At 45.1% G+C, this 27,841-nt stretch overlaps 13 non-coding genes across 13 annotated transcripts; all 13 read right to left on the minus strand.

The window, feature by feature from the left end:
• Positions 1-41: 41 nt before the first annotated feature.
• Positions 42-123, minus strand: trnas-uga (transfer RNA serine (anticodon UGA)). The gene has a single exon. It is a non-coding gene; the product is annotated as a tRNA-Ser (tRNA).
• A 1,334-nt stretch (positions 124-1,457) lies between these two features.
• Positions 1,458-1,539, minus strand: trnas-gcu (transfer RNA serine (anticodon GCU)). The gene has a single exon. It is a non-coding gene; the product is annotated as a tRNA-Ser (tRNA).
• Positions 1,540-4,156: 2,617 nt separating this feature from the next.
• Positions 4,157-4,238, minus strand: trnas-uga (transfer RNA serine (anticodon UGA)). The gene has a single exon. It is a non-coding gene; the product is annotated as a tRNA-Ser (tRNA).
• A 1,334-nt stretch (positions 4,239-5,572) lies between these two features.
• Positions 5,573-5,654, minus strand: trnas-gcu (transfer RNA serine (anticodon GCU)). The gene has a single exon. It is a non-coding gene; the product is annotated as a tRNA-Ser (tRNA).
• Positions 5,655-8,271: 2,617 nt separating this feature from the next.
• trnas-uga (transfer RNA serine (anticodon UGA)) lies at positions 8,272-8,353 on the minus strand. Its single transcript has one exon. It is a non-coding gene; the product is annotated as a tRNA-Ser (tRNA).
• A 1,334-nt stretch (positions 8,354-9,687) lies between these two features.
• On the minus strand, positions 9,688-9,769 carry trnas-gcu (transfer RNA serine (anticodon GCU)). The gene has a single exon. It is a non-coding gene; the product is annotated as a tRNA-Ser (tRNA).
• A 2,617-nt stretch (positions 9,770-12,386) lies between these two features.
• trnas-uga (transfer RNA serine (anticodon UGA)) lies at positions 12,387-12,468 on the minus strand. The gene has a single exon. It is a non-coding gene; the product is annotated as a tRNA-Ser (tRNA).
• A 1,334-nt stretch (positions 12,469-13,802) lies between these two features.
• trnas-gcu (transfer RNA serine (anticodon GCU)) lies at positions 13,803-13,884 on the minus strand. The gene has a single exon. It is a non-coding gene; the product is annotated as a tRNA-Ser (tRNA).
• A 2,615-nt stretch (positions 13,885-16,499) lies between these two features.
• Positions 16,500-16,581, minus strand: trnas-cga (transfer RNA serine (anticodon CGA)). The gene has a single exon. It is a non-coding gene; the product is annotated as a tRNA-Ser (tRNA).
• Positions 16,582-17,910: 1,329 nt separating this feature from the next.
• trnas-gcu (transfer RNA serine (anticodon GCU)) lies at positions 17,911-17,992 on the minus strand. Its single transcript has one exon. It is a non-coding gene; the product is annotated as a tRNA-Ser (tRNA).
• Positions 17,993-20,610: 2,618 nt separating this feature from the next.
• Positions 20,611-20,692, minus strand: trnas-cga (transfer RNA serine (anticodon CGA)). The gene has a single exon. It is a non-coding gene; the product is annotated as a tRNA-Ser (tRNA).
• A 1,194-nt stretch (positions 20,693-21,886) lies between these two features.
• trnat-agu (transfer RNA threonine (anticodon AGU)) lies at positions 21,887-21,960 on the minus strand. Its single transcript has one exon. It is a non-coding gene; the product is annotated as a tRNA-Thr (tRNA).
• A 558-nt stretch (positions 21,961-22,518) lies between these two features.
• trnag-gcc (transfer RNA glycine (anticodon GCC)) lies at positions 22,519-22,589 on the minus strand. Its single transcript has one exon. It is a non-coding gene; the product is annotated as a tRNA-Gly (tRNA).
• Between the last annotated feature and the right edge of the window lie 5,252 nt (positions 22,590-27,841).

Below are 27,841 nucleotides of genomic sequence, written 5' to 3' on the forward strand. Positions count from 1 at the left end.
CGCCTCTGCCGCGCAGGCACACTACAACGTGCGGCAGACGCCGTAGGCGGCAGGATTTGAACCTGCGCGGGGAGTCCCCAATGGATTTCAAGTCCATCGCCTTAACCACTCGGCCACGACTACGGCGAGCTTGCGGCCGCCGCATTCCTCCTATAATCTAACACGAGTGCGAGGTGGCTGGGGAAACCTTTTCAGAGTCGCTCCCCGTTAAAAAAAAATACCTTTGACAAAATACGTGCCGGCAGACAGACACGCCTCCGAGGGTTTAAGGGTGGCTTCACGTTCAAAGGATAAAGTCTCCCCGTCCGGATGTCAAAATGCAACTTTGGCAGACAGAAAAAAACATCAACAAACCACAAATGTGGACAAGGATTTTACAAGCTGCACCACACTGCACTTTGAAAAGCATTTACATTAGTGTTAGACGCAGGAATTGCCTTTGATTTACGCGCTTACGAAAGCCCTCAGCTCCTGCAGTTGAATATAATGCTGTTACGTGTCGAAGCAGTAACGTACGTCATCCTTCCACTGCAGCACGGGGAATATAGGGAAATGAGCACACGCTACGAATCGTCTCAATCACTCCCTAGAGTTGTAAGGCGCATTGAAGGGTGCACCGCCATCATTAATCGTTGCGCCTCTGTGAAAGGAAAGCTCTTGAGCAGTCTTTGAAACAGCTCGGATGAAACACTTGATTGCTTCCATGTGCATCTGGAGTTCATTTCTTATTTTCACTTCACGCCGCCCAAAGCATTTCTAAAACAGGAGATTCGCGTTTGGGAATGCGCCTGCCCTACAAATAAAACAGGTCTACGGGTCTGAAACCTGCTCCACGGAAAACAGTTTTGTTGCGCTTTTGATCAAAGGGAGATTCGTTGTTCTTACTTTTTGATGACATAACACCCAAAGGGGCTTCTTTGGAGCTGGATTCCAACCAGCATCCTAAAGTTTCTTGGCGGTATCCTTTACAGTTCTCTGTTCGGTCGACAAGGGACTGAAGGGGGCAGCTTTCCTCACACATACGGTGCAATGTACTGTAGTGTTCCCGTTCACTGAATTCGCAGTTCTGCATCAGACCTCTAACTCGTTTCCTTAGTCTTGGTCAGCTTGAATTTAAGCCACGAGCCATGCTTCTACTGTATAAACGTCTAGAGGAATCACAAACTATTTGAGAGGCCATCATCCCAGGGGGAACTGACAAAGTCTATCTCTAAACACCTAGCGCAGTCTCTCGAGAGACTGTCAGAAAACGCTTTCTCCGTTTGTGTTGCAAGTAAGTGAAAACGCGGGCTCAACCCAGAGCCACTTGGCAGCAGCAGCACGTAAATACTGTTTCTGTCACTGCACTACTGATACCGACGTTAGCCTACTATACCATGTTCAGCCACCGCTGGAAAACGTACTGCTCTAGTACCGAGGGCCGACTTTGAACAGGCACACGCGTCAGACATGGAGAGCGACGAGGAGGGGATTCGAACCCATGCGTGCAGAGCACAATGGATTAGCAGTCCATCGCCTTAACCACTCGGCCACCTCGCCGAGGAAACCGGGCTGTCCGGACATGAGTTGGCGCGCTCCAGATTTTCTTTTTCTTTTTTTTCCCTCGTACTCGAGGGTCATTTTCCTGTTCCACATGCAATTTCAACATCTTCCTTGGGAGATGTCAAGCCAGCAAGCCACTGCTGTGCTTCAGTGGCCGGTGTGGAGTTCAGTGGCCCTGTTGTACACGGAAAGCACATTGAGCTCCTTGGACATGAAAAGTTCCAGTTAAAAGCCATTTGTCATCCTTTCTCTTGGTGTCGATGTTGCTATTGAATGTAAAGGTGGCAACTTGCTCAGCGAGCAGGCGGAGCGCACAGCGAATGCAGATGTGTCTGAGTTGTGTGTCCAAGTGGCTGCAAAAGGACAGCGCTCCTGGCGCGCTGTGGCTTAGTTGGTTAAAGCGCCTGCTTAGTAAACAGGAGATCCCGGGTCCGAATCCCAGCGGTGCCTTTTTTTGTTCTGTCTTCTCGAACAGGACTGGTCATTATGGACAACCGCCTACGGCTAGACTTAATTAAATGCAAGTATTCATTTCCTGTCTTGAACGACTTGTTTTTCTTAGAATGCAACTTGCAAAACATGAAATGCAAACCTTGCTAATCAGCGCTCGCGGCTGGAAAACAAAAAAGAAGTCAGCAATGTTTTTTCTTTAACCTTAACCCTGCTAATGGAGAAGAGTTAAACGACCGAGTCTACGCAGCTTAAACGGTCCGCACGTCGGGTTCTTAGCTGAAAGGGTGGTAAATCAGGCTCACCCAGTCCTTAATCTTTTAAAGAGGATAAAAAATTGAACCTAGTCGCCACATCACATACATCCTCTTCAATGATAAGAAGGTGACATCTGTCCTCGCTCCAGAGTAAATCACACGTTGAGGGCATTTTTTTTCCACTTTACCATGAGTCGGGCTCGGCTGCACAGAGGCGAGAGCAGAGCAATGAGGTCACGGGGACAGGGGAGTCACACGCTGGCGGTTTGAACACGCGGAAGATCACTGAGGGATCTACAGTATATGGACCCTCTGTGCGCCACCCGTCCAAACTCTGGACTCTGAATCCTGCCATCCGAGTTTAGATCTCGGCGGAACCTGAGCCGCAGTTCCTTCTTAAAACGTAATCTGGTGAGCATTTCTAGAATCGTACTTGTATAGATGCAGCCTTTAATGTGTTGCTAGGTTAAAATTGATGACTTCTTGAACTTCAGTAGGCAATTGCCCTCTTGATTTCGGATTTAATTGCTTTACTACAGGGGTGCTTTTATGATGACAGAGTCATGTTCAGGTACTTTGCTGGATGGAGGAAGCTCATTTCGGACTCTGTGATCTGCTCACCTGGAAAGGTCTGCTGTACTACTACAAGAGAGAAGTAGAGTCTGGAAGAAGGGACAATTTTATGATGCTTTGGAAGAAAGTGTTTTTTTTTTCTTTGAAATCGAAATGAATCAGAAAATCAGTGCAAAGGACAAACTCTTGGTTTGGTTTAAAGAGATATGGTTTTAAACAGACAGAATGTAGAAAACAGGTGTTTCTCACTTTTGGAAAAGAATGGACCGGGGGTAATGTTTTACAAGTTACAGTGCTGAGCTCACTGGGTTACAGTCGTGCAGTGTGACGCCAGTGGCGCAATGGATAACGCGTCTGACTACGGATCAGGAGATTGTAGGTTCGACTCCTGCCTGGCTCGGGTCACTTTTAAACGCATCCGGCTACTCCCTAAGTAGCCTGTGCTACTTACTGTATGTGGGTGTAATCGTACCCAGTACGAGATTTCCTTCATGTAAATGAACTGCACCTGGGCTCAGTACGGTGCTGAGAGCCCAGCGTTGCTGTTCTAATTAGCACGCACTGCATCGGCTATGAACCCGAACATTTCAATTATTCCGATCAGTAAGTCAACACGTAGTCCACATGAAAGGTAGAAATATTCTCTTGTCTGTCTCTTGTTTGTATATAACTGAATGTCCCTGACAATGTACTGTTAGTTTTAATTGAAGAACGGCATTTGTGTTCAAATATAGCAGACAAGTTTACGTAACTGCTCATGCGACACTCAGTTGTAATTAGTCAAGAAATAAAGTCGAACAACAGCTGCGGGTTTGAATGTGAACGTATCAGATTGCAGCGCCTTTTACTTCCATTGACAAATGATAGAGATTCGAAGAGAGATCCTTCAGACCGGCAAGCAAACCCACGGCTTTATCGGTTTTCTATCTAGGCAACGTTGGTGTCTGCAATAGCATAAATGAAAGCGCGATGCAATTTCTGTGGCTACATTTGTTGCACTTCATGCACAGTAAGAGTGTTTCTAACACCAAATAAAAACTCAACAATTAGCGATCACGCCTTCTCCTCAGTTAACCCACTGAAACCCTCGCTGATAAGAGTTCTTTACTGCGTGCTTTACGAGCACCTATCGTGTCGGTTCTTTGAGCTTTATTGATCCGGTTTTCAAAGGCATAAGTAGAGCACCAGACGTGCGAACGCAAAATGTGTGGTTATCTGAAGAATTGATTTCCATGGCAGCGGGTCCAAGCGATTTAGCGCTTTTATAGTACCAGAAAAGGAGAAGCGGCACTTCGCCTCTGCCGCGCAGGCACACTACAACGTGCGGCAGACGCCGTAGTCGGCAGGATTTGAACCTGCGCGGGGAGTCCCCAATGGATTTCAAGTCCATCGCCTTAACCACTCGGCCACGACTACGGCGAGCTTGCGGCCGCCGCATTCCTCCTATAATCTAACACGAGTGCGAGGTGGCTGGGGAAACCTTTTCAGAGTCGCTCCCCGTTAAAAAAAAATACCTTTGACAAAATACGTGCCGGCAGACAGACACGCCTCCGAGGGTTTAAGGGTGGCTTCACGTTCAAAGGATAAAGTCTCCCCGTCCGGATGTCAAAATGCAACTTTGGCAGACAGAAAAAAACATCAACAAACCACAAATGTGGACAAGGATTTTACAAGCTGCACCACACTGCACTTTGAAAAGCATTTACATTAGTGTTAGACGCAGGAATTGCCTTTGATTTACGCGCTTACGAAAGCCCTCAGCTCCTGCAGTTGAATATAATGCTGTTACGTGTCGAAGCAGTAACGTACGTCATCCTTCCACTGCAGCACGGGGAATATAGGGAAATGAGCACACGCTACGAATCGTCTCAATCACTCCCTAGAGTTGTAAGGCGCATTGAAGGGTGCACCGCCATCATTAATCGTTGCGCCTCTGTGAAAGGAAAGCTCTTGAGCAGTCTTTGAAACAGCTCGGATGAAACACTTTATTGCTTCCATGTGCATCTGGAGTTCATTTCTTATTTTCACTTCACGCCGCCCAAAGCATTTCTAAAACAGGAGATTCGCGTTTGGGAATGCGCCTGCCCTACAAATAAAACAGGTCTACGGGTCTGAAACCTGCTCCACGGAAAACAGTTTTGTTGCGCTTTTGATCAAAGGGAGATTCGTTGTTCTTACTTTTTGATGACATAACACCCAAAGGGGCTTCTTTGGAGCTGGATTCCAACCAGCATCCTAAAGTTTCTTGGCGGTATCCTTTACAGTTCTCTGTTCGGTCGACAAGGGACTGAAGGGGGCAGCTTTCCTCACACATACAGTGCAATGTACTGTAGTGTTCCCGTTCACTGAATTCGCAGTTCTGCATCAGACCTCTAACTCGTTTCCTTAGTCTTGGTCAGCTTGAATTTAAGCCACGAGCCATGCTTCTACTGTATAAACGTCTAGAGGAATCACAAACTATTTGAGAGGCCATCATCCCAGGGGGAACTGACAAAGTCTATCTCTAAACACCTAGCGCAGTCTCTCGAGAGACTGTCAGAAAACGCTTTCTCCGTTTGTGTTGCAAGTAAGTGAAAACGCGGGCTCAACCCAGAGCCACTTGGCAGCAGCAGCACGTAAATACTGTTTCTGTCACTGCACTACTGATACCGACGTTAGCCTACTATACCATGTTCAGCCACCGCTGGAAAACGTACTGCTCTAGTACCGAGGGCCGACTTTGAACAGGCACACGCGTCAGACATGGAGAGCGACGAGGAGGGGATTCGAACCCATGCGTGCAGAGCACAATTGATTAGCAGTCCATCGCCTTAACCACTCGGCCACCTCGCCGAGGAAACCGGGCTGTCCGGACATGAGTTGGCGCGCTCCAGATTTTCTTTTTCTTTTTTTTCCCTTGTACTCGAGGGTCATTTTCCTGTTCCACATGCAATTTCAACATCTTCCTTGGGAGATGTCAAGCCAGCAAGCCACTGCTGTGCTTCAGTGGCCGGTGTGGAGTTCAGTGGCCCTGTTGTACACGGAAAGCACATTGAGCTCCTTGGACATGAAAAGTTCCAGTTAAAAGCCATTTGTCATCCTTTCTCTTGGTGTCGATGTTGCTATTGAATGTAAAGGTGGCAACTTGCTCAGCGAGCAGGCGGAGCGCACAGCGAATGCAGATGTGTCTGAGTTGTGTGTCCAAGTGGCTGCAAAAGGACAGCGCTCCTGGCGCGCTGTGGCTTAGTTGGTTAAAGCGCCTGCTTAGTAAACAGGAGATCCCGGGTCCGAATCCCAGCGGTGCCTTTTTTTGTTCTGTCTTCTCGAACAGGACTGGTCATTATGGACAACCGCCTACGGCTAGACTTAATTAAATGCAAGTATTCATTTCCTGTCTTGAACGACTTGTTTTTCTTAGAATGCAACTTGCAAAACATGAAATGCAAACCTTGCTAATCAGCGCTCGCGGCTGGAAAACAAAAAAGAAGTCAGCAATGTTTTTTCTTTAACCTTAACCCTGCTAATGGAGAAGAGTTAAACGACCGAGTCTACGCAGCTTAAACGGTCCGCACGTCGGGTTCTTAGCTGAAAGGGTGGTAAATCAGGCTCACCCAGTCCTTAATCTTTTAAAGAGGATAAAAAATTGAACCTAGTCGCCACATCACATACATCCTCTTCAATGATAAGAAGGTGACATCTGTCCTCGCTCCAGAGTAAATCACACGTTGAGGGCATTTTTTTTCCACTTTACCATGAGTCGGGCTCGGCTGCACAGAGGCGAGAGCAGAGCAATGAGGTCACGGGGACAGGGGAGTCACACGCTGGCGGTTTGAACACGCGGAAGATCACTGAGGGATCTACAGTATATGGACCCTCTGTGCGCCACCCGTCCAAACTCTGGACTCTGAATCCTGCCATCCGAGTTTAGATCTCGGCGGAACCTGAGCCGCAGTTCCTTCTTAAAACGTAATCTGGTGAGCATTTCTAGAATCGTACTTGTATAGATGCAGCCTTTAATGTGTTGCTAGGTTAAAATTGATGACTTCTTGAACTTCAGTAGGCAATTGCCCTCTTGATTTCGGATTTAATTGCTTTACTACAGGGGTGCTTTTATGATGACAGAGTCATGTTCAGGTACTTTGCTGGATGGAGGAAGCTCATTTCGGACTCTGTGATCTGCTCACCTGGAAAGGTCTGCTGTACTACTACAAGAGAGAAGTAGAGTCTGGAAGAAGGGACAATTTTATGATGCTTTGGAAGAAAGTGTTTTTTTTTTCTTTGAAATCGAAATGAATCAGAAAATCAGTGCAAAGGACAAACTCTTGGTTTGGTTTAAAGAGATATGGTTTTAAACAGACAGAATGTAGAAAACAGGTGTTTCTCACTTTTGGAAAAGAATGGACCGGGGGTAATGTTTTACAAGTTACAGTGCTGAGCTCACTGGGTTACAGCCGTGCAGTGTGACGCCAGTGGCGCAATGGATAACGCGTCTGACTACGGATCAGGAGATTGTAGGTTTGACTCCTGCCTGGCTCGGGTCACTTTTAAACGCATCCGGCTACTCCCTAAGTAGCCTGTGCTACTTACTGTATGTGGGTGTAATCGTACCCAGTACGAGATTTCCTTCATGTAAATGAACTGCACCTGGGCTCAGTACGGTGCTGAGAGCCCAGCGTTGCTGTTCTAATTAGCACGCACTGCATCGGCTATGAACCCGAACATTTCAATTATTCCGATCAGTAAGTCAACACGTAGTCCACATGAAAGGTAGAAATATTCTCTTGTCTGTCTCTTGTTTGTATATAACTGAATGTCCCTGACAATGTACTGTTAGTTTTAATTGAAGAACGGCATTTGTGTTCAAATATAGCAGACAAGTTTACGTAACTGCTCATGCGACACTCAGTTGTAATTAGTCAAGAAATAAAGTCGAACAACAGCTGCGGGTTTGAATGTGAACGTATCAGATTGCAGCGCCTTTTACTTCCATTGACAAATGATAGAGATTCGAAGAGAGATCCTTCAGACCGGCAAGCAAACCCACGGCTTTATCGGTTTTCTATCTAGGCAACGTTGGTGTCTGCAATAGCATAAATGAAAGCGCGATGCAATTTCTGTGGCTACATTTGTTGCACTTCATGCACAGTAAGAGTGTTTCTAACACCAAATAAAAACTCAACAATTAGCGATCACGCCTTCTCCTCAGTTAACCCACTGAAACCCTCGCTGATAAGAGTTCTTTACTGCGTGCTTTACGAGCACCTATCGTGTCGGTTCTTTGAGCTTTATTGATCCGGTTTTCAAAGGCATAAGTAGAGCACCAGACGTGCGAACGCAAAATGTGTGGTTATCTGAAGAATTGATTTCCATGGCAGCGGGTCCAAGCGATTTAGAGCTTTTATAGTACCAGAAAAGGAGAAGCGGCACTTCGCCTCTGCCGCGCAGGCACACTACAACGTGCGGCAGACGCCGTAGTCGGCAGGATTTGAACCTGCGCGGGGAGTCCCCAATGGATTTCAAGTCCATCGCCTTAACCACTCGGCCACGACTACGGCGAGCTTGCGGCCGCCGCATTCCTCCTATAATCTAACACGAGTGCGAGGTGGCTGGGGAAACCTTTTCAGAGTCGCTCCCCGTTAAAAAAAAATACCTTTGACAAAATACGTGCCGGCAGACAGACACGCCTCCGAGGGTTTAAGGGTGGCTTCACGTTCAAAGGATAAAGTCTCCCCGTCCGGATGTCAAAATGCAACTTTGGCAGACAGAAAAAAACATCAACAAACCACAAATGTGGACAAGGATTTTACAAGCTGCACCACACTGCACTTTGAAAAGCATTTACATTAGTGTTAGACGCAGGAATTGCCTTTGATTTACGCGCTTACGAAAGCCCTCAGCTCCTGCAGTTGAATATAATGCTGTTACGTGTCGAAGCAGTAACGTACGTCATCCTTCCACTGCAGCACGGGGAATATAGGGAAATGAGCACACGCTACGAATCGTCTCAATCACTCCCTAGAGTTGTAAGGCGCATTGAAGGGTGCACCGCCATCATTAATCGTTGCGCCTCTGTGAAAGGAAAGCTCTTGAGCAGTCTTTGAAACAGCTCGGATGAAACACTTTATTGCTTCCATGTGCATCTGGAGTTCATTTCTTATTTTCACTTCACGCCGCCCAAAGCATTTCTAAAACAGGAGATTCGCGTTTGGGAATGCGCCTGCCCTACAAATAAAACAGGTCTACGGGTCTGAAACCTGCTCCACGGAAAACAGTTTTGTTGCGCTTTTGATCAAAGGGAGATTCGTTGTTCTTACTTTTTGATGACATAACACCCAAAGGGGCTTCTTTGGAGCTGGATTCCAACCAGCATCCTAAAGTTTCTTGGCGGTATCCTTTACAGTTCTCTGTTCGGTCGACAAGGGACTGAAGGGGGCAGCTTTCCTCACACATACAGTGCAATGTACTGTAGTGTTCCCGTTCACTGAATTCGCAGTTCTGCATCAGACCTCTAACTCGTTTCCTTAGTCTTGGTCAGCTTGAATTTAAGCCACGAGCCATGCTTCTACTGTATAAACGTCTAGAGGAATCACAAACTATTTGAGAGGCCATCATCCCAGGGGGAACTGACAAAGTCTATCTCTAAACACCTAGCGCAGTCTCTCGAGAGACTGTCAGAAAACGCTTTCTCCGTTTGTGTTGCAAGTAAGTGAAAACGCGGGCTCAACCCAGAGCCACTTGGCAGCAGCAGCACGTAAATACTGTTTCTGTCACTGCACTACTGATACCGACGTTAGCCTACTATACCATGTTCAGCCACCGCTGGAAAACGTACTGCTCTAGTACCGAGGGCCGACTTTGAACAGGCACACGCGTCAGACATGGAGAGCGACGAGGAGGGGATTCGAACCCATGCGTGCAGAGCACAATGGATTAGCAGTCCATCGCCTTAACCACTCGGCCACCTCGCCGAGGAAACCGGGCTGTCCGGACATGAGTTGGCGCGCTCCAGATTTTCTTTTTCTTTTTTTTCCCTCGTACTCGAGGGTCATTTTCCTGTTCCACATGCAATTTCAACATCTTCCTTGGGAGATGTCAAGCCAGCAAGCCACTGCTGTGCTTCAGTGGCCGGTGTGGAGTTCAGTGGCCCTGTTGTACACGGAAAGCACATTGAGCTCCTTGGACATGAAAAGTTCCAGTTAAAAGCCATTTGTCATCCTTTCTCTTGGTGTCGATGTTGCTATTGAATGTAAAGGTGGCAACTTGCTCAGCGAGCAGGCGGAGCGCACAGCGAATGCAGATGTGTCTGAGTTGTGTGTCCAAGTGGCTGCAAAAGGACAGCGCTCCTGGCGCGCTGTGGCTTAGTTGGTTAAAGCGCCTGCTTAGTAAACAGGAGATCCCGGGTCCGAATCCCAGCGGTGCCTTTTTTTGTTCTGTCTTCTCGAACAGGACTGGTCATTATGGACAACCGCCTACGGCTAGACTTAATTAAATGCAAGTATTCATTTCCTGTCTTGAACAACTTGTTTTTCTTAGAATGCAACTTGCAAAACATGAAATGCAAACCTTGCTAATCAGCGCTCGCGGCTGGAAAACAAAAAAGAAGTCAGCAATGTTTTTTCTTTAACCTTAACCCTGCTAATGGAGAAGAGTTAAACGACCGAGTCTACGCAGCTTAAACGGTCCGCACGTCGGGTTCTTAGCTGAAAGGGTGGTAAATCAGGCTCACCCAGTCCTTAATCTTTTAAAGAGGATAAAAAATTGAACCTAGTCGCCACATCACATACATCCTCTTCAATGATAAGAAGGTGACATCTGTCCTCGCTCCAGAGTAAATCACACGTTGAGGGCATTTTTTTTCCACTTTACCATGAGTCGGGCTCGGCTGCACAGAGGCGAGAGCAGAGCAATGAGGTCACGGGGACAGGGGAGTCACACGCTGGCGGTTTGAACACGCGGAAGATCACTGAGGGATCTACAGTATATGGACCCTCTGTGCGCCACCCGTCCAAACTCTGGACTCTGAATCCTGCCATCCGAGTTTAGATCTCGGCGGAACCTGAGCCGCAGTTCCTTCTTAAAACGTAATCTGGTGAGCATTTCTAGAATCGTACTTGTATAGATGCAGCCTTTAATGTGTTGCTAGGTTAAAATTGATGACTTCTTGAACTTCAGTAGGCAATTGCCCTCTTGATTTCGGATTTAATTGCTTTACTACAGGGGTGCTTTTATGATGACAGAGTCATGTTCAGGTACTTTGCTGGATGGAGGAAGCTCATTTCGGACTCTGTGATCTGCTCACCTGGAAAGGTCTGCTGTACTACTACAAGAGAGAAGTAGAGTCTGGAAGAAGGGACAATTTTATGATGCTTTGGAAGAAAGTGTTTTTTTTTTCTTTGAAATCGAAATGAATCAGAAAATCAGTGCAAAGGACAAACTCTTGGTTTGGTTTAAAGAGATATGGTTTTAAACAGACAGAATGTAGAAAACAGGTGTTTCTCACTTTTGGAAAAGAATGGACCGGGGGTAATGTTTTACAAGTTACAGTGCTGAGCTCACTGGGTTACAGTCATGCAGTGTGACGCCAGTGGCGCAATGGATAACGCGTCTGACTACGGATCAGGAGATTGTAGGTTCGACTCCTGCCTGGCTCGGGTCACTTTTAAACGCATCCGGCTACTCCCTAAGTAGCCTGTGCTACTTACTGTATGTGGGTGTAATCGTACCCAGTACGAGATTTCCTTCATGTAAATGAACTGCACCTGGGCTCAGTACGGTGCTGAGAGCCCAGCGTTGCTGTTCTAATTAGCACGCACTGCATCGGCTATGAACCCGAACATTTCAATTATTCCGATCAGTAAGTCAACACGTAGTCCACATGAAAGGTAGAAATATTCTCTTGTCTGTCTCTTGTTTGTATATAACTGAATGTCCCTGACAATGTACTGTTAGTTTTAATTGAAGAACGGCATTTGTGTTCAAATATAGCAGACAAGTTTACGTAACTGCTCATGCGACACTCAGTTGTAATTAGTCAAGAAATAAAGTCGAACAACAGCTGCGGGTTTGAATGTGAACGTATCAGATTGCAGCGCCTTTTACTTCCATTGACAAATGATAGAGATTCGAAGAGAGATCCTTCAGACCGGCAAGCAAACCCACGGCTTTATCGGTTTTCTATCTAGGCAACGTTGGTGTCTGCAATAGCATAAATGAAAGCGCGATGCAATTTCTGTGGCTACATTTGTTGCACTTCATGCACAGTAAGAGTGTTTCTAACACCAAATAAAAACTCAACAATTAGCGATCACGCCTTCTCCTCAGTTAACCCACTGAAACCCTCGCTGATAAGAGTTCTTTACTGCGTGCTTTACGAGCACCTATCGTGTCGGTTCTTTGAGCTTTATTGATCCGGTTTTCAAAGGCATAAGTAGAGCACCAGACGTGCGAACGCAAAATGTGTGGTTATCTGAAGAATTGATTTCCATGGCAGCGGGTCCAAGCGATTTAGCGCTTTTATAGTACCAGAAAAGGAGAAGCGGCACTTCGCCTCTGCCGCGCAGGCACACTACAACGTGCGGCAGACGCCGTAGTCGGCAGGATTTGAACCTGCGCGGGGAGTCCCCAATGGATTTCAAGTCCATCGCCTTAACCACTCGGCCACGACTACGGCGAGCTTGCGGCCGCCGCATTCCTCCTATAATCTAACACGAGTGCGAGGTGGCTGGGGAAACCTTTTCAGAGTCGCTCCCCGTTAAAAAAAAATACCTTTGACAAAATACGTGCCGGCAGACAGACACGCCTCCGAGGGTTTAAGGGTGGCTTCACGTTCAAAGGATAAAGTCTCCCCGTCCGGATGTCAAAATGCAACTTTGGCAGACAGAAAAAAACATCAACAAACCACAAATGTGGACAAGGATTTTACAAGCTGCACCACACTGCACTTTGAAAAGCATTTACATTAGTGTTAGACGCAGGAATTGCCTTTGATTTACGCGCTTACGAAAGCCCTCAGCTCCTGCAGTTGAATATAATGCTGTTACGTGTCGAAGCAGTAACGTACGTCATCCTTCCACTGCAGCACGGGGAATATAGGGAAATGAGCACACGCTACGAATCGTCTCAATCACTCCCTAGAGTTGTAAGGCGCATTGAAGGGTGCACCGCCATCATTAATCGTTGCGCCTCTGTGAAAGGAAAGCTCTTGAGCAGTCTTTGAAACAGCTCGGATGAAACACTTGATTGCTTCCATGTGCATCTGGAGTTCATTTCTTATTTTCACTTCACGCCGCCCAAAGCAATTCTAAAACAGGAGATTCGCGTTTGGGAATGCGCCTGCCCTACAAATAAAACAGGTCTACGGGTCTGAAACCTGCTCCACGGAAAACAGTTTTGTTGCGCTTTTGATCAAAGGGAGATTCGTTGTTCTTACTTTTTGATGACATAACACCCAAAGGGGCTTCTTTGGAGCTGGATTCCAACCAGCATCCTAAAGTTTCTTGGCGGTATCCTTTACAGTTCTCTGTTCGGTCGACAAGGGACTGAAGGGGGCAGCTTTCCTCACACATACAGTGCAATGTACTGTAGTGTTCCCGTTCACTGAATTCGCAGTTCTGCATCAGACCTCTAACTCGTTTCCTTAGTCTTGGTCAGCTTGAATTTAAGCCACGAGCCATGCTTCTACTGTATAAACGTCTAGAGGAATCACAAACTATTTGAGAGGCCATCATCCCAGGGGGAACTGACAAAGTCTATCTCTAAACACCTAGCGCAGTCTCTCGAGAGACTGTCAGAAAACGCTTTCTCCGTTTGTGTTGCAAGTAAGTGAAAACGCGGGCTCAACCCAGAGCCACTTGGCAGCAGCAGCACGTAAATACTGTTTCTGTCACTGCACTACTGATACCGACGTTAGCCTACTATACCATGTTCAGCCACCGCTGGAAAACGTACTGCTCTAGTACCGAGGGCCGACTTTGAACAGGCACACGCGTCAGACATGGAGAGCGACGAGGAGGGGATTCGAACCCATGCGTGCAGAGCACAATGGATTAGCAGTCCATCGCCTTAACCACTCGGCCACCTCGCCGAGGAAACCGGGCTGTCCGGACATGAGTTGGCGCGCTCCAGATTTTCTTTTTCTTTTTTTTCCCTCGTACTCGAGGGTCATTTTCCTGTTCCACATGCAATTTCAACATCTTCCTTGGGAGATGTCAAGCCAGCAAGCCACTGCTGTGCTTCAGTGGCCGGTGTGGAGTTCAGTGGCCCTGTTGTACACGGAAAGCACATTGAGCTCCTTGGACATGAAAAGTTCCAGTTAAAAGCCATTTGTCATCCTTTCTCTTGGTGTCGATGTTGCTATTGAATGTAAAGGTGGCAACTTGCTCAGCGAGCAGGCGGAGCGCACAGCGAATGCAGATGTGTCTGAGTTGTGTGTCCAAGTGGCTGCAAAAGGACAGCGCTCCTGGCGCGCTGTGGCTTAGTTGGTTAAAGCGCCTGCTTAGTAAACAGGAGATCCCGGGTCCGAATCCCAGCGGTGCCTTTTTTTGTTCTGTCTTCTCGAACAGGACTGGTCATTATGGACAACCGCCTACGGCTAGACTTAATTAAATGCAAGTATTCATTTCCTGTCTTGAACGACTTGTTTTTCTTAGAATGCAACTTGCAAAACATGAAATGCAAACCTTGCTAATCAGCGCTCGCGGCTGGAAAACAAAAAAGAAGTCAGCAATGTTTTTTCTTTAACCTTAACCCTGCTAATGGAGAAGAGTTAAACGACCGAGTCTACGCAGCTTAAACGGTCCGCACGTCGGGTTCTTAGCTGAAAGGGTGGTAAATCAGGCTCACCCAGTCCTTAATCTTTTAAAGAGGATAAAAAATTGAACCTAGTCGCCACATCACATACATCCTCTTCAATGATAAGAAGGTGACATCTGTCCTCGCTCCAGAGTAAATCACACGTTGAGGGCATTTTTTTTCCACTTTACCATGAGTCGGGCTCGGCTGCACAGAGGCGAGAGCAGAGCAATGAGGTCACGGGGACAGGGGAGTCACACGCTGGCGGTTTGAACACGCGGAAGATCACTGAGGGATCTACAGTATATGGACCCTCTGTGCGCCACCCGTCCAAACTCTGGACTCTGAATCCTGCCATCCGAGTTTAGATCTCGGCGGAACCTGAGCCGCAGTTCCTTCTTAAAACGTAATCTGGTGAGCATTTCTAGAATCGTACTTGTATAGATGCAGCCTTTAATGTGTTGCTAGGTTAAAATTGATGACTTCTTGAACTTCAGTAGGCAATTGCCCTCTTGATTTCGGATTTAATTGCTTTACTACAGGGGTGCTTTTATGATGACAGAGTCATGTTCAGGTACTTTGCTGGATGGAGGAAGCTCATTTCGGACTCTGTGATCTGCTCACCTGGAAAGGTCTGCTGTACTACTACAAGAGAGAAGTAGAGTCTGGAAGAAGGGACAATTTTATGATGCTTTGGAAGAAAGTGTTTTTTTTTTCTTTGAAATCGAAATGAATCAGAAAATCAGTGCAAAGGACAAACTCTTGGTTTGGTTTAAAGAGATATGGTTTTAAACAGACAGAATGTAGAAAACAGGTGTTTCTCACTTTTGGAAAAGAATGGACCGGGGGTAATGTTTTACAAGTTACAGTGCTGAGCTCACTGGGTTACAGTCGTGCAGTGTGACGCCAGTGGCGCAATGGATAACGCGTCTGACTACGGATCAGGAGATTGTAGGTTCGACTCCTGCCTGGCTCGGGTCACTTTTAAACGCATCCGGCTACTCCCTAAGTAGCCTGTGCTACTTACTGTATGTGGGTGTAATCGTACCCAGTACGAGATTTCCTTCATGTAAATGAACTGCACCTGGGCTCAGTACGGTGCTGAGAGCCCAGCGTTGCTGTTCTAATTAGCACGCACTGCATCGGCTATGAACCCGAACATTTCAATTATTCCGATCAGTAAGTCAACACGTAGTCCACATGAAAGGTAGAAATATTCTCTTGTCTGTCTCTTGTTTGTATATAACTGAATGTCCCTGACAATGTACTGTTAGTTTTAATTGAAGAACGGCATTTGTGTTCAAATATAGCAGACAAGTTTACGTAACTGCTCATGCGACACTCAGTTGTAATTAGTCAAGAAATAAAGTCGAACAACAGCTGCGTTTGAATGTGAACGTATCAGATTGCAGCGCCTTTTACTTCCATTGACAAATGATAGAGAGTCGAAGAGAGATCCTTCAGACCGGCAAGCAAACCCACGGCTTTATCGGTTTTCTATCTAGGCAACGTTGGTGTCTGCAATAGCATAAATGAAAGCGCGATGCAATTTCTGTGGCTACATTTGTTGCACTTCATGCACAGTAAGAGTGTTTCTAACACCAAATAAAAACTCAACAATTAGCGATCACGCCTTCTCCTCAGTTAACCCACTGAAACCCTCGCTGATAAGAGTTCTTTATTGCGTGCTTTACGAGCACCTATCGTGTCGGTTCTTTGAGCTTTATTGATCCGGTTTTCAAAGGCATAAGTAGAGCACCAGACGTGCGAACGCAAAATGTGTGGTTATCTGAAGAATTGATTTCCATGGCAGCGGGTCCAAGCGATTTAGCGCTTTTATAGTACCAGAAAAGGAGAAGCGGCACTTCGCCTCTGCCGCGCAGGCACACTACAACGTGCGGCAGACGCCGTAGTCGGCAGGATTTGAACCTGCGCGGGGAGTCCCCAATGGATTTCGAGTCCATCGCCTTAACCACTCGGCCACGACTACGGCGAGCTTGCGGCCGCCGCATTCCTCCTATAATCTAACACGAGTGCGAGGTGGCTGGGGAAACCTTTTCAGAGTCGCTCCCCGTTAAAAAAAATACCTTTGACAAAATACGTGCCGGCAGACAGACACGCCTCCGAGGGTTTAAGGGTGGCTTCACGTTCAAAGGATAAAGTCTCCCCGTCCGGATGTCAAAATGCAACTTTGGCAGACAGAAAAAAACATCAACAAACCACAAATGTGGACAAGGATTTTGCAAGCTGCACCACACTGCACTTTGAAAAGCATTTACATTAGTTTTAGACGCAGGAATTGCCTTTGATTTACGCGCTTACGAAAGCCCTCAGCTCCTGCAGTTGAATATAATGCTGTTACGTGTCGAAGCAGTAACGTACGTCATCCTTCCACTGCAGCACGGGGAATATAGGGAAATGAGCACACGCTACGAATCGTCTCAATCACTCCCTAGAGTTGTAAGGCGCATTGAAGGGTGCACCGCCATCATTAATCGTTGCGCCTCTGTGAAAGGAAAGCTCTTGAGCAGTCTTTGAAACAGCTCGGATGAAACACTTTATTGCTTCCATGTGCATCTGGAGTTCATTTCTTATTTTCACTTCACGCCGCCCAAAGCATTTCTAAAACAGGAGATTCGCGTTTGGGAATGCGCCTGCCCTACAAATAAAACAGGTCTACGGGTCTGAAACCTGCTCCACGGAAAACAGTTTTGTTGCGCTTTTGATCAAAGGGAGATTCGTTGTTCTTACTTTTTGATGACATAACACCCAAAGGGGCTTCTTTGGAGCTGGATTCCAACCAGCATCCTAAAGTTTCTCGGCGGTATCCTTTACAGTTCTCTGTTCGGTCGACAAGGGACTGAAGGGGGAAGCTTTCCTCACACATACAGTGCAATGTACTGTAGTGTTCCCGTTCACTGAATTCGCAGTTCTGCATCAGACCTCTAACTCGTTTCCTTAGTCTTGGTCAGCTTGAATTTAAGCCACGAGCCATGCTTCTACTGTATAAACGTCTAGAGGAATCACAAACTATTTGAGAGGCCATCATCCCAGGGGGAACTGACAAAGTCTATCTCTAAACACCTAGCGCAGTCTCTCGAGAGACTGTCAGAAAACGCTTTCTCCGTTTGTGTTGCAAGTGAAAACGCGGTCTCAACCCAGAGCCACTTGGCAGCAGCAGCACGTAAATACTGTTTCTGTCACTGCACTACTGATACCGACGTTAGCCTACTATACAATGTTCAGCCACCGCTGGAAAACGTACTGCTCTAATACCGAGGGCCGACTTTGAACAGGCACACGCGTCAGACATGGAGAGCGACGAGGATGGGATTCGAACCCATGCGTACAGAGCACAATGGATTAGCAGTCCATCGCCTTAACCACTCGGCCACCTCGCCGAGGAAACCGGGCTGTCCGGACATGAGTTGGCGCGCTCCAGATTTTCTTTTTCTTTTTTTTCCCTCGTACTCGAGGGTCATTTTCCTGTTCCACATGCAATTTCAACATCTTCCTTGGGAGATGTCAAGCCAGCAAGCCACTGCTGTGCTTCAGTGGCCGGTGTGGAGTTCAGTGGCCCTGTTGTACACGGAAAGCACATTGAGCTCCTTGGACATGAAAAGTTCCAGTTAAAAGCCATTTGTCATCCTTTCTCTTGGTGTCGATGTTGCTATTGTATGTAAAGGTGGCAACTTGCTCAGCGAGCAGGCGGAGCGCACAGCGAATGCAGATGTGTCTGAGTTGTGTGTCCAAGTGGCTGCAAAAGGACAGCGCTCCTGGTGCGCTGTGGCTTAGATGGCTAAAGCGCCTGCCTAGTAAACAGGAGATCCCGGGTCCGAATCCCAGCGGTGCCTTTTTTTGTTCTGTCTTCTCGAACAGGACTGGTCATTATGGACAACTGCCTACGGCTAGACTTAATTAAATGCAAGTATTCATTTCCTGTCTTGAACGACTTGTTTTTCTTAGAATGCAACTTGCAAAACATGAAATGCAAACCTTGCTAATCAGCGCTCGCGGCTGGAAAACAAAAAAGAAGTCAGCAATGTTTTTTCTTTAACCTTAACCCTGCTAATGGAGAAGAGTTAAACGACCGAGTCTACGCAGCTTAAACGGTCCGCACGTCGGGTTCTTAGCTGAAAGGGTAGTAAATCAGGCTCACCCAGTCCTTAATCTTTTAAAGAGGATAAAAAATTGAACCTAGTCGCCACATCACGTACATCCTCTTCAATGATAAGAAGGTGACATCTGTCCTCGCTCCAGAGTAAATCACACGTTGAGGGCATTTTTTTTCCACTTTACCATGAGTCGGGCTCGGCTGCACAGAGGCGAGAGCAGAGCAATGAGGTCACGGGGACAGGGGAGTCACACGCTGGCGGTTTGAACACACGGAAGATCACTGAGGGATCTACAGTATATGGACCCTCTGTGCGCCACCCGTCCAAACTCTGGACTCTGAATCCTGCCATCCGAGTTTAGATCTCAGCGGAACCTGAGCCACAGTTCCTTCTTAAAACGTAATCTGGTGAGCATTTCTAGGATCGTACTTGTATAGATGCAGCCTTTAATGTGTTGCTAGGTTAAAATTGATGACTTCTTGAACTTCAGTAGGCAATTGCCCTCTTGATTTCGGATTTAATTGCTTTACTACAGGGGTGCTTTTATGATGACAGAGTCATGTTCAGGTACTTTGCTGGATGGAGGAAGCTCATTTCGGACTCTGTGATCTGCTCACCTGGAAAGGTCTGCTGTACTACTACAAGAGAGAAGTAGAGTCTGGAAGAAGGGACAATTTTATGATGCTTTGGAAGAAAGTGTTTTTTTTTTCTTTGAAATCGAAATGAATCAGAATATCAGTGCAAAGGACAAACTCTTGGTTTGGTTTAAAGAGATATGGTTTTAAACAGACAGAATGTAGAAAACAGGTGTTTCTCACTTTTGGAAAAGAATGGACCGGGGGTAATGTAATGTTAAGTTACAGTGCTGAGCTCACTGGGTTACAATCGTGCAGTGTGACGCCAGTGGCGCAATGGATAACGCGTCTGACTACGGATCAGGAGATTGTAGGTTTGACTCCTGCCTGGCTCGGGTCACTTTTAAACGCATCCGGCTACTCCCTAAGTAGCCTGTGCTACTTACTGTATGTGGGTGTAATCGTACCCAGTACGAGATTTCCTTCATGTAAATGAACTGCACCTGGGCTCAGTACGGTGCTGAGAGCCCAGCGTTGCTGTTCTAATTAGCACGCACTGCATCGGCTATGAACCCGAACATTTCAATTATTCCGATCAGTAAGTCAACACGTAGTCCACATGAAAGGTAGAAATATTCTCTTGTCTGTCTCTTGTTTGTATATAACTGAATGTCCCTGACAATGTACTGTTAGTTTTAATTGAAGAACGGCATTTGTGTTCAAATATAGCAGACAAGTTTACGTAACTGCTCATGCGACACTCAGTTGTAATTAGTCAAGAAATAAAGTCGAACAACAGCTGCGGGTTTGAATGTGAACGTATCAGATTGCAGCGCCTTTTACTTCCATTGACAAATGATAGAGATTCGAAGAGAGATCCTTCAGACCGGCAAGCAAACCCACGGCTTTATCGGTTTTCTATCTAGGCAACGTTGGTGTCTGCAATAGCATAAATGAAAGCGCGATGCAATTTCTGTGGCTACATTTGTTGCACTTCATGCACAGTAAGAGTGTTTCTAACACCAAATAAAAACTCAACAATTAGCGATCACGCCTTCTCCTCAGTTAACCCACTGAAACCCTCGCTGATAAGAGTTCTTTACTGCGTGCTTTACGAGCACCTATCGTGTCGGTTCTTTGAGCTTTATTGATCCGGTTTTCAAAGGCATAAGTAGAGCACCAGACGTGCGAACGCAAAACGTGTGGTTATCTGAAGAATTGATTTCCATGGCAGCGGGTCCAAGCGATTTAGCGCTTTTATAGTACCAGAAAAGGAGAAGCGGCACTTCGCCTCTGCCGCGCAGGCACACTACAACGTGCGGCAGACGCCGTAGTCGGCAGGATTTGAACCTGCGCAGGGAGTCCCCAATGGATTTCGAGTCCATCGCCTTAACCACTCGGCCACGACTACAGCAAGCACTGTTATTGCTGCGTTCTTACTACAATCTCACATGGATCGCGAGGCGTCGGCGGAAACCTTTTTCAAAGTCGTTCTCCATTAAAAAAAAAAACCTTTCCAAAATACAAGCCTTGCAGACAGACACGCCTCAGAGGACTTAAGGGTGGCTTCATGTGGGAATGATAAAGTCTCCCCGTCCGGACAGGAAAATGGCACTTTGTTAGACACAAAAAAACAATCAACAACAGACAAATGTCTACAAGCATTTTAGAAGCCGCACTTGAAATAGCTCTTACATTCGTGTTAGACGCAGGAATCGCCTTTTTATTGACGCTCTTACGAACGCCATGGAAAGCAAAACAAAGCAAAGCAGAGCAGAACAAAACGAACAAAATAAAACCCTCACGTCCTGCACTTGAATATAATGCCGTTACGTGCCGAAGCGGTATTGGACGTCATCCTAGCACTGCAACCCGGGGCGTACGGTATATGGGAACGAGCACACGTCACGAATCGTCTCTAATCACTCCCTACACTGTAAGGCGCCTTGAAGCGTGCACCCTCAACATTCATCTTTGCACATCTGTGAAAGGTAAACTCTTGAGCAAACTCTGAACCAGACGCTCAAACTCCAGCTAGGATTAGGGGTAGCATTCCCATGCTACTTGAACACTTTGTTTACCCTCAGTGCTGGATTTTGGGAACTTTAGGACGAGTGGGACTTTTCTCCTATCTGTCAATTCGTTTTGTTTTGGAGACTCTTGGCTGTCTGTGTTGTACAGTGCAGCGTGAAGAAAACGTTTTCGAAAACTGTGCCGGCTCAAAAGTTGTAAGAAATCCTCTCCAGCTCTTTTAAGTCTCTTCAGTTTTGTCATTTAAAGTGAAACTAGATGTATAAATGGAGCCTCACTTATGCAAATGGTGAGGCTCCAGTTCGACATCTAGTTTCACTTTATATGACAGAAGTACGTCAGACTGCGCTGGACTGGGGGATCACTTCCGGTTATTTTTACCATCTTAAACATTTGAAATCCTCCGCTAGGCAATTGTGACACTTCATCTTAGCTCCACCTAGGACACTCTTCAATCTTCCATCACTTCTCTCTTCTCCAGCAACACTCTCGTCTGTCGGCAGTATGTGGCGTCTTTGCAAAACCACCAATCTCACCACAGTAACGGGTTTTGGCAAGAGCGGAGGAGACTGCCTGGCCCGAACGGGGATCGAACCCGCGACCTTGGCGTTACTAGCACCACGCTCTAACCAACTGAGCTAACAGGCCTCGTGCCCGCTGTCTTCGCTGTGCTGCAAAAAATGGAATTCAGAGAAATTTCTTTTGTCCTTCTTTGAATAGAAAGCCCTGCGATTCAGTGTACGGGCTTTCTCGTGCTGTTTAATGGTTCTTGTATCCCAAATCCTACACTGGCCTGAAGTGCCCCCCCATTTCACAGCATTTTTCAGCTGATTTCAAATGTACCTAAAGGAGAAGCATTATTGAAGACCATCAATTACCAAGAGCTTTTGTCAAAGGTTTTGGTGGTCACTTTTAATGACCACAGAGAGCTATGACCTCGGATTTACATCTCATCCAAAAGACGGCGCCTTTTTACCACACAGCGTCTCCGTCACTATACTGGGGCATTGGGACCCGCACAGACCTCAGGGTGAGTGCCCCACCGCTGGCTCCATTAACACCGCTTCCAGCTGTAAGCTTTGCTTTTCCCTGTAGGTCACCCTCATCCGGGTACTGACCTGGCTCACAGCTTCTAAGCTTCAGAGGGTTTTCAGTTGCGAGTTGAAAGGGGATGCAAGTGATGGAGCCGCTCGCTGCAAAAGCCACTGCATTGGCCGGGAATCGAACCCAGGCCTCCCGCGTGGCAGGCGAGAATTCTACCACTGAACCACCAATGCACGCTGTAAGGGTCTCCAAAAAAGACGCTTTTTTACCACTCTGTGCTGGATGTTGGGTCCCAAGGGAACTTCTGGACGAGTGAGAATTTTCTGCTATCAAAATTTGGTTTCGGAGACTTTTGGCAGCCTACAGATGCAGCCATTCAAAATGCACGGGCGATACCGCATTATTTTGCGGTACGCTGTACGCAGTCTACCGCAAGCTACCGGTAAATACCGCGAGTTACCGTAAATTCTCCTATAATACGACAAGCAAAATAATAGTATCCGGAATTTCCGCAAGGTGGAGCTAATAAAGCTCAACCTCTCATGTTTGAGCTGTGGCCATCAAAGTCTTTAACGAAGATATTACTAATAGTATTAATAATGAATGACCTTGGACAAGCTGTAAGTGTAAACTCAAAGTATTGCCCTGGTCAACATTCTTTTTTTCATCGACCGTCTTTGTAAAAGTAACACTACAGCATTTCGCAATCACGCATTTGTTTCCAATCATGCAAAGTACAGTAATTTTTGAGAATCGATTCACCATGCCTTTCACATGCTCATAAAAGAGATTGATTTAGGAACATAAACATATTACCGTATGAAAACTGTACTGTATACAGTATGTATATGTATATTTAATGTCTTAACTGTGCCCGTTTAAGTATTGAATATTCATATCTAATTTTACCACTGAAGGGAAATCTTAGTAGCTGAGCATAAAAAGAATAGGAGCATACTGCAACGCGTGTGAAGGCCATAAACGATATTAATTTTGGAACATAAACATACAGTATATGGCTGGTCTTGGTACTTTAAAGAAAACATACACGAAACATGGTTTCATTATGACCAGAATCGGTCTTGAGATATTTTTAACTTGATTTACAGTATTTGAGAGGTATGTCTTAACACCGATACTACAGTGCTTAAGTACTGCTCACATATATGTTTCTAGGTTTATATTATGCATTTCATACGGTCAAATTACTTTTGAGCAACTAATAAGAAGCGCGAAACGGTATTCGTTTTAGTTTCGTTTTTGTGCTGGGACCCGTGGATTGATTAGAGATATCAAGTACATACAAGTCATTTTTTAAATGTTGTAGTTCGTCTTGAAAAAATGTTACGAGTACATCATCTATCAACAATTACACAGGTTCTGTTTCCATATTGCGGATTTTGGTTACGTAATATTATTTTCTAGATTTCACGTTGTGAATATATGATTTGGGCAAACAGAGCCGCAAAGAAGTACATTATGGGTTGTTGTTTTTTTTTGCAGTTTTATCTAGAACAAGCGATGCTTAAACCTTTGTCTGATTCTTGTGAAACTATCCACACGACAGTTACAGTACCTAGGAGTTGACTTCAGTGATGTCACTGATGGGATGTTTCTAAAAATCCATCCTCTGTAAAACGTCTTCTCTAGTTGTCCTGCATATGTTTTCGCTAATGAAGCTGTGTGTTCTGAGCCTGGATCTCTACATTTCTGTATGAACCAGCTTAGAGGGCTAAAGACAGCTTGTGTTTAAATTGAGTGTAAGGCAATTTATGCTTCTAAAGTCATGGTCAGCATTTATTATTGTACTGTGCTGTAAACTTGTTCTGTGCCTAGTCACATTATTTTATAGCGTTTTTATAGTGTTATCAAATCCGGTGGCGCTGTGTGTTAGTTTCCTGACTCCCATGTCACATGGTCTGTGATTGAAACCTGTGAAACCGGTTTAATTCGTCACAGCCAGCACTCCGGCAGAGAGGGGGTTGTACTCGTAAAGTAGAAGCAGGCGAGATTTCCAGCGAAAGACACCTCCCCCCCACCCTCATACGATTCAAATTGTATTACAGCATTGTAATTACACATTGTAATTGTATTACACATTGTACACATGCTTAAAAGAGAAGAGAGAAAACGCAAGCCTTCTTCAGGTGTGAGGGTCTTCTGCTCAGAATGAAACGCTAAAATGTAATGTAGGCTCTGAATGGGTTCAATTATGATTTGGGCTTGATTAAGGTCGCTGCCTTTCATCTAAAACCCTACTTGAATCCTTCTAAACTAAAAATCAGTGTTAGTGAGTTCTAAATAAAGAGGTATCCAGGTAACAGTGAAACGGGCGGACAGTCTGGGGAGATCGCCCGTTTTCCATGTAAATAGTTCCCTGGTTCCGCACCCCTTGGTGTTTCTCTCGCTCTCTCTCGGGTCACCTGATCATTAGCTCGAAAGATTTCAGTGCTTTGTGTATATTCTAATGGTAGTGGGGGCAGGGTGTGTGGGAACAGGTTTGGTTGAAATTGCATTGGAGATCTATGTTCTTCACACCTGAAACATTTTCTCTGAAAGCATTTTCTTCGCAGTTTAACCGATCTTGTTACAGCATGTTACAGTTTACTATTATTAACCATATTAATTTTAAGTGCTTAATGCCATTTTTTGACCAGGCACGAATATTCTTAAGTCCATATCTTCGCAAGGGAATCAGTGCGAATTGCAAAACTAATTAAATTAAAACTACTAACTACTAACTAATACTAATTAAAACAAACCAGAAACGTGTTGTTCTGTCTAATGACATTACAAGTGGAAAGATTACAGATTTTAATCGTCTTTAATTTTGTTACGTTATACATTTTAGAAACGTTTCATCCATACAAACACCACAAAACTATTTTCGATTGTATTTCTGAATAGTATGTTACACTTAGTTCACTGTTTTAAATACATCTAATTAAGAAAGTTAGGTGTTAGCATAAACTATTAGCAATCAATAATATTAAATTTAGCACTGTAATAAGCTGTTGCACTTTCCCCCGCATCTTGTAAAAATATATTTTCATTGTTCAAATATACATTAAGTCTGACTATCATATAATAAGTTAAATACAAAACTAAAGAAAAAATAGGGTTAAATATAATTCAAAATATTTTGCTAACAATGTTAACTGTTTATGAATAATAAAATGTATTAACTAAGGAGTAGGATGGCACAGTTGTTAGTATGTTTTTTGTTTTGTTTCTTTTTCATAAATACAACAGTAGTACCTGATGTCTCAGTGGCTTTCAAAATTAAATTATGCATGCAAACCTGTGAACTAGAAAGATAACTAAGATATCCATCCATTTATAATGGTGGCGAAGTGGTTAGCATTGCTATCTTGCAGCACTGGGGTCCTAGGTTCAATTCCTGCCATCCTGTGTGTGTGGGGTTTACATGTTCTCTCTGGGTTACATGGTTTTTCTCCATATGTGTGATATGACTCCCTCTCGCACTCCAAAACATACTGGTAAGTTAATTGGTTTATGGGAAAACTGGCCCTGGTGTGTGTGTGTTTGTGTCTGTCTGTCCTGTGATGGACTGGCGCTACGTCCAGGGTGTATTCTGCCTTGTGTCCGTTGCTTACTGGGATAGGCTCCAAATCCTCTGTACTGGATAAAGAGATTAGAAATGGATGGAAGTAAAGGCACTGTGTGGATGGAACTATACACAGTGTTAGAAACCCACGATGAAATGGCAGCATCTCACTGAGAATAAAATATTTTATAGTGCTGGCTTAAGGAAACAGCCTTTCCACCTCTCTTGCACATCAGTATCCATACCTAGTTATTTAAACAAATTGCCTCTAATTATAAACATCTTAATATGCTGGCTCTGTGGATCCGCATCAGCTATGTTTGCCCATTCCTTCAATTCATGTGCATCCAACACACAGTTCAATGCCAGCAACTACACATAATCTAAAATACAATCCTTATTTCAGTATCTATGTAAACATATAGTCTGTTAACTTCATCTTCATCAAAAGTATGCCTAACCCCAATAGGAAGTGTTCTTGTTATAAGTGTATTCCTCAGCTTTCCCCAAATTATCTTCTTCTTGCCAACATCTCTAGTCTTTTATCCTGCAATAACTCAGCCAACACTTAAATCTCCAAAAGCTGCTTGTGTTAATTTCTTTAAATCACAAATATCATGTGTAAATACTGGCCATGTAATACTCTGCATTGTGGAATAATAGTTTATTTTAAAGTGAACTAGAGAAATCAAGAAAGGCTTTTTTTCTAGAATCAATAAATGCACATCCTGTTCACTGGGGAAATTAAATCCACACTGAGCAATCTTCAATATGTTCAGAATATGACAGCAAGAATCCTATCAGGGATGCATTACACCTGTTTTCAAGTCCTTGCACTGGTTACCTATCAGATTTCGAGTCAACTTCAAAATCCTTATCCTCCTTATATACTGTCCTACAACTGTTATTATTGATCACCGAATTATTGTACTTGACATGACTTCATTCAGCCTTTCCTGAACGTCTATGACAAGCAGAGAGAGTGCTGTTTCTGGTGCGATCTTTTGCAGCTGACATTTCACTGTTTTAAACGAACAAGAAATTAGATTGCTCATAAATCAGTTATTCTATATAAACACAGCGTAATTGCCCTCCGAAAATCCTCTTTTTCTTGTTCGTTTTAGAGACCTTGATCGAAACTGATTTTAGATGTCAGAAAGGATTTATTTTCTCTGTATTTCCTACATTGCTTTGTCGAGATTTTAACTTTATATCTAACTTTATATCTAGGCTCAGATTTCAACTATAAATCGTACAGTAATTAATAGCAGTAAATACTGATGTTTTGCGCCCTCTTACCACAAAAATATATGTTTTGTAGTTGGGATTAACTTTATTTCGTACGCGTAGCTACTCCGATTCGGACACCGAACAGTTAAAGATGGCGGCAAATCAGACACCCAGAGCGGGGGGGGGGGGGCGTCTTCTCGCCTCCATAACTAAAATGCCAAATAGGAGTGGCTTAAGCGACATACACAGTCGTGTAACTGACAGTTTGAAGTAGCCTATCGTGTAAATTTCGCTTTGTTGCTGATAGGTTAAGCTTTCGAAACTCTGCCCCAAAGTCATGTGACTGATTTTTCGCCCTGTTTCGTTGGTTAAACGCAATGATCACAAGCACCACCATGGTAACTGGGATGTGTAGTTTTTAATTCCGTTTGAATTATAACTGTACGTACTGTCTTCATATTTGGCCAGGGCTTTAAAGAGAAGGTGCGCCAAAAAATTTCGGTGCCGTCGTCTCCGCTTTAAAGGTACCCCCGTGCTGGAAGAATTTGACCTCGGAACGTTTGCCCAGCGTAGGTATAGTGGACATAAAAACAAGAGTTCGCTGGCATTATATCCTAGAAGACACAGACCGGCACCAGACCGGTAAATGCTTGATGAACTAGGGATTGGACAGTTTCCAAGTGCTTG

This window comes from Atractosteus spatula, chromosome 27, assembly GCF_055471065.1.
Source record: "Atractosteus spatula isolate fAtrSpa1 chromosome 27, fAtrSpa1.hap1, whole genome shotgun sequence".
NCBI classification, from domain to species: domain Eukaryota; kingdom Metazoa; phylum Chordata; class Actinopteri; order Semionotiformes; family Lepisosteidae; genus Atractosteus; species Atractosteus spatula.